Below are 6,475 nucleotides of genomic sequence, written 5' to 3'. Positions count from 1 at the left end.
GTCAGAATATCAATGACCCTTACTCACGCAATTCAACTTTTCTCATTTAGGATGTTGTCCTGTCTCCTGGAACAAAAACTGTGATTCCCTCTGCAGTGTTAGAAATGGTATCACAAACCAACAATCAGCAAACCATCTTAAATTCAAGACACCATGTTGGATTAGAGTTTAAGGAGAGATTTAAACTGAAGATTCAGATAATTAACAGATTAATCTCCAATATCTTTTGAGTATAAATTGTAATTGCTTTTAAAGAATGTATGCTTATTAAGACTTTGTAAAGTGTAGAAAAAAATCTTAATAAGACCATGATTAAATAAAGAAATACATGCTTGAAAAGCTAGCTATTCACTTGGTTTATGGGTTTCATTTAAACAAAGCTAATCAGAGAAATAAAGCTAACACACTTAACAACAGGCTTTAACCCTTTAATCTTTTTTGGTCATGTGGCAACCAACCCACCAACTGAAATATAAAGTTTCTCAAACAGGTAGGCCTACTTAGGTTCTTACCTTATCTATTATTGTCTGGTGTACTGTTCGGGTTTTGGGGGTGGCGTATTGCAGTTTCACAAGGTATGCCTTGTTCAGCTCAATGGAACTCATAATTGTAATTGTTTTCCTGCCTACCCATATTAAAAAATATCCAATAGATATTTGATCACAAAAAAAGTTTCTTAAACACAGTTGGACTATTGTTTGATGACATAAAATATATATTATATTATATCCACAAGTCTCAAAGCGCCACAAAACACGTCTTTAATACACACACACACACACACACACACACACACACACACACACACACAAAGAATGGTGATCTGTAATATCTATGTTCAAAAGAATAACATTAAAAATCAACAATATAAACATAAACAAACAAAGACTAATACGTTGAAGACTAAATAAGACAATAGTGCAGTGAAGAATGCTGAAAGTTTTTTTTCAGATTTTTACATTAGACAGTCTGCATAGATTGATGTTTACAGTTAAATAATATGTACATTCACAGTGCAGTTTGATTTCAAGGTTATTTTACAGCAACAGTTGTGGAGTTTAGAAAGTTTGTGTCAGGGGTGTGAAGAGTCTGCAGTGTTGCTACCTGACTCTGGACCAGTATAAGACCTGGATGGGGGGGCAGGTCGAATCCAACGATTTATCCTGCATTCCTGATTGTCCAATACAGTCAGTGTCTGACCTGTTTGGTTGCAGATGCAAACCAGGCCGTGATGGAGGTGCAGAGAACAGACTGGATGATGGAGGAGTAGAACTTGATCAGCAGCTCCTGAGGCAGTTCGAAAGTCAAATCAATATTACTGGAATACACTTTTTCATTTTTTAGGAAAGACACTCACACAAACATGACCAGTAAGTAGCTGCTGTCATTATACTTTTTGTTCAAACTGCTACAATCAACATGTGTAATTTATACCTAAAACATATGTGATGAACTGGATTGTGTTGTCCTTCTTCAGAGTTAGTTTCCCTACTTGAACGCTCTCAGTGTCCCTGTTGATAATAAAATTGCAGCAAGTCCCATATTGTCTTCCCTCCGCTCCGCTCCCTTGAGGAAAGTGAGCAAATGTGGAGGCAGAGCAATTAATTTGAGGTCTCCCTCAATAATCTACTGTCAGTTTCCACTCAGTGAGCTGCAAGCTGTCAGAGTACCAAAGACGGAGAGCCACAGATCCCAGCAGGCCATGCGGGAAGCTTAACTAACAACCCACAGGGCTCACAGCGAGGAACTGACACCCTGAGCCTGCCCAGAGTCTGGACCACACGTTCGATGTAAGGTTATCTGCCATCCTCTCCCTTTTTTTACTCCCACATTAGGTTTCTCTCTCTTTCTATTTTACATATCTGCTCTGATAATTTTAGTCTTTTGTTTGCAGTCTATTTTTCTTCAACTGTCTCTTCAGGTCCACTTTTCATATCCTTGCATGTTTCCTACTCTCAGACCTGCATGTTAATCACATTTCCCACATGTAGGTTCAAAGAAGGAAATCAGCACAGCTCTCACGGTTGCAGGGCTCTCTTCAAAAGTCAATGAGACAATGACAGCAAGGTTCTGCCCATCTCATTAACGCGAGGGGCTGGACAACAGAGCAGATCACCAGAGAGAGGACGGAGAAGAAGAATCCAAAAGCATCTTGGGTGTAGCTTTGCATGCCTGTCCGCTCACACGCACAGATACTGTACTGGACACTTTAATGACCCCTTTCTCTGACTGAATGCAGATAGGTCCATTACATTTGCTTCAATCTGCACACACACACACTCCGTCTCACAGCCTTTAAGAAAAGCAGACTCTGCCAAGCACAGACTCACTTGGTTTGACCTCTGTGAATATATGTATATGATGCTCTCGGGCCAGTACAGCCAGTGCATACAAGAAAAAGGAAATAATGAATCCATACAAAATCTCTAAGTAGTTTCTTCAGCTTTGTAACACGGTTGTGATTCTCGTCGAAGCTTTAGAGTTTCAAACTCTGTTCTATGTTTACATGTAGATTTATGTGGTATTAGCTCGCCTGAGCACAGTTTTGTTTTCCATCTGACGGAATACCAAATGAGTGAGTGAGGTGGGGAATTAATGCACTTAACTGCTGAGTCAACAAGCAAGAAATCTCGGAGCTTAGTCACGCAGATAGCGAGCAGACTGCCTGACAGGGAAATTAAAACAGGAGAGAAAGACACTATGAAGTCCTGAGAGTGACAGGGTATCATATGGAGGAAAAGTGAGAGGGATGGGCAAAGGAGGGGACGGTCATCGTCGCCCTGTGCTCAGCACATCTTTTGATATGACAGACGGCAGACATAATTAGTCATCATTTTCTGTGCTAACCCACGAAGTTCACAATGTCACAGCCAATGCATATGTATGAGCTTTAGTCCTTTCTTTCATCCTTCCATTCGCTCCCTGAGAGTTTGGACGCATCCAGTCGATATTTTCACTCCGGGAGAAAAGCAAAGCAGACTTTTTCCCAGTGTTTCTCCCCATTCTCTACCTAAGCATCACCCACAATAACTTTAACTTACTCTACCATAAAATCCACAGCAGCTCAGGAGTACAAGATTGTCAAAACTCGGCTTGTGTTTGCTCTGGATGTCAGTGCTGTAGAGTGAATCAATACAGCGACAGAAGCTGCCACATCTCAGCTATCTCTCTCGCCCAGATGTCTGTCAGCCACTCTCAGCTGGAGGCCCTCCATTAATGTGCCCTGGAATAACATAGTCAGTGGGTCTGCACGTGTGTCAACAAATTCATCAAACAGAGCTTGTGAAATGTTGGGTCCACAAAGTGTGTGATGTTGCTGCAGGGTTTTTTTTTTTGCAGCAGTTCTCTGGATGGAAATAACCAGCTTGGATCAAAGCAGGGTAGACGTAACATATATTACATGAGAGACACACTCATGGTGGTGATTGATCTGTTAATCATGTATGCACACGAGAGGATGTAAAGAGACCAACACGTTATTTGATAGCGTCTGTACAGGAAGATACCATGGAGATAATATTCATTGCATGGTTAATCTGCTCACAGAAGGAAGGGGTTTCTGCTGTTTTTTTGTATTCCCAGAATAAGAAAAATTGAATGCATTCGAAAACTCAAAAGATGGCCCTGTTTTATTTTAGGCCATCATAGCTCACTGCACAGAAGAGCATTGAATTCATAACCCCCCAAAAAAACCAAACACACAAGGACAACCTCATATGCAACAGCACACACACATACACAAACACACAGACAAACAATCCCAAACACAGTGGCTAGGCAGAGGCTGCAAAAGTGCTTAGATGTGCATATGAGAGAGTAAGAGGAGCCAGATTCCTTCTCAAGCCTCTTGGCACACGCTGTGTCACCTTCGTCACCAAAGGAGGGGCTGGGTCATGCTTGAAAACTTTTTAGCCGCTCCGTCACTGCCTTTCAATTCCCCCCCATCTCAGACCTTCCAGCATATCAGCCCCCTCCCTGCCTGTGACCTCAAGAAAGCAGCAGGATGCCTCTCATCCCTTTCCCTCTGAAGGCAAAATCTTCACACAGACAAGAAGATGTGCAGAGACAGTTGGAGCCGTATTGGCCAGCCTCTGAACTCATGGGACATGAAAACATGATTGTTGCACATAAAGCTCCAGACACACTATGAGAGATAAGGTGCGATTATTTTGTGTGCGTATGTGTGTGGTCTTACGACTATCAAGTGTAAATGCATGCCCGATGTTGCAGGTCAAGCATGAAAAATGCATGCAGGTGGGACGGTCGGAAATGTCAATAGAGAAATCAAAGCAATCAGGATGGCGCTGAAGGGGATGGTGGTGTGATAAATCATGTTGAGGTCACAGGTGGGAGGAGACGGAGGATGGGGCAGAGGGAGAGTGCACCGCAATGTGCTCAACTGTGCACCTATGGGGAATCGCTTACAGACACACTTTGTTTAAGGGTGTGATTCAGAGTGTGACTCTTGATGCAAAGTCATTTGTGACACAGTGACCTTTGCAGGGCCCTGCTCTCTCTCTGTGAGTTATTTCTTTGATATAGGCTTTGTGTTGTTGCCCCTTTCCTTTGGGAAATGATGACAGATACACCCATGGGCTCCAGATTAGCTCAATGGGACATTATTGCCTACATCCGAAAAAGCTGCTGCACTGCAAGATCTCTGATGGATGATAGTTGCTAAAATGGTTTTCCGAGCGAAGTGATTTTCAAATGCATTTTTTAGTAGGGGAAATGTTTTCTGCTGTTACTGTTTCTGCATCCTGACACATGGTGATTAAACCTGTTGGCTTTCATCACATTATATAGCAGGAAATGGCAATGGTTTGTTGTTTACCATAGAGCCTTTCCCCATTGCTAACTGAAGTATTACTTAAATAATGCAATGACCAAAAGCTGATGTGAATGTCATCTCAGGAGCTAATACCTACAGTTCAAGTTCCCTAGGTAGCCAGCCCTGTTACCTTACAGGGTGATGAATAACTGAGGCACTGCACCCTCCTTGTGGATACATATGGACGAGTAGGAGGGAGTTATCTAAGGCTCCATTAACCTTGTTTGTGCAGGCACCTCCACTATGCTAAGCCCACATCGTGTGGGGAACCTCAGGGGACCCTCCACTAATTAACCTTGTGGAGACACCCTCAATACAGGGAGGCTGGGGCCTGAATAATAAGGAGGCATTTGCCAGGCCATTAGCAGGAGGATTAACACATCCAACTTTAAAGTAGCTTTTTGACACAAAACCAATATTTGTCTGCACCGGCTTCATCCGGGCTGTGGCACCACTGAATTCTAAGTGACATGTGCATTTCAGCCCAGCCATCACAACCCTTTTTCTTGGGCTTCGGCTCTATTATGAAAGCTAACAGTGTTTATCCTTACATCTGTAATCAGAAGGTGTATCATAAAGGATGATGTGCAACAAGCTGGATACTGTGGTTGATGCTTAGAACACCGTTATCGATCTCAACATTTTGAGATAGTATATGGATTTGGAAGTGATTTTGTAATTGAAAAATGACTGTATTGCTCCCTCTCAAGAAATGGCCCTTTGATTCTCCAGTTTCCTGTCACAATGATATGAAAATTGCCATTCTAAGGAAAGGGGACAAGGTGTCCTGGACTGCAAGCATCGTTTTTCTGCCCCATTACTTCTGAAAACGGTTGACTTTTTTTCCGTTTACGATGCCCGATCATAGTATGTTAGGTTATGTGTTAACATCATGTTTCTTCTCAAATTGTTTGTTTTCTTAGTCACAGCCTTTTGTTCACCAATTTGTTCTCTTTTTTCATCCTCCAGAGTATATACTATATAAACGATGTGTTGATAGAAGCAATCTGCTATTGAAAATTATGTAGAGGTGAGTAATTAAGCAAAATAACCCAACAGAGACTGATGTACAGAATATCAGCACGGCTGTGGACCAATCAAAGGCTGCAGTAGTCCCTGTGTTCTGTTAATGATTCATAGCTACAAGCTGTTGTGATGTGAACTTAGAGTATTTGGAACACCTGGCACAGGCAGAGTGATACATATTGTAAAAAGTCACTGTTATTTTGTACATCAGAGCAAAACTCATTGAACTCTTGTCCGATGGAACCATTCTTACAGCAGAGTATGAGTCAAAGGAATAACAGAAGGACAAATAAATGGTACATATTTGATGCCACACACAACAGGTGCAGGGAGCTACTGTCAGCATTCATTGGTTAAGCCAGGGGCAAACCTTGATCTATTACAGACCAGCACAAGATCAACACAGAAGGAAGAAAATGCTGCAAGGCAATTTCGATGCATCAATTCTCCTGACCTGTATGTCTGGATTGTGGGAGGAAACTGGTGCGAACACAGAGAGGACATGCAATCTAAAATCTACACTTGTACAGTATGAGGAAATCATTGTTTTCATAAAAGACAAGAAAGAAAAAACATCTTCACACATGCAATGAGCAGATCATATTAAGTGCCATGTAA

This window comes from Symphodus melops (assembly GCF_947650265.1).
Source record: "Symphodus melops genome assembly, chromosome: 4".
NCBI lineage: Eukaryota > Metazoa > Chordata > Actinopteri > Labriformes > Labridae > Symphodus > Symphodus melops.
This window is presented reverse-complemented; position numbering follows the sequence as displayed.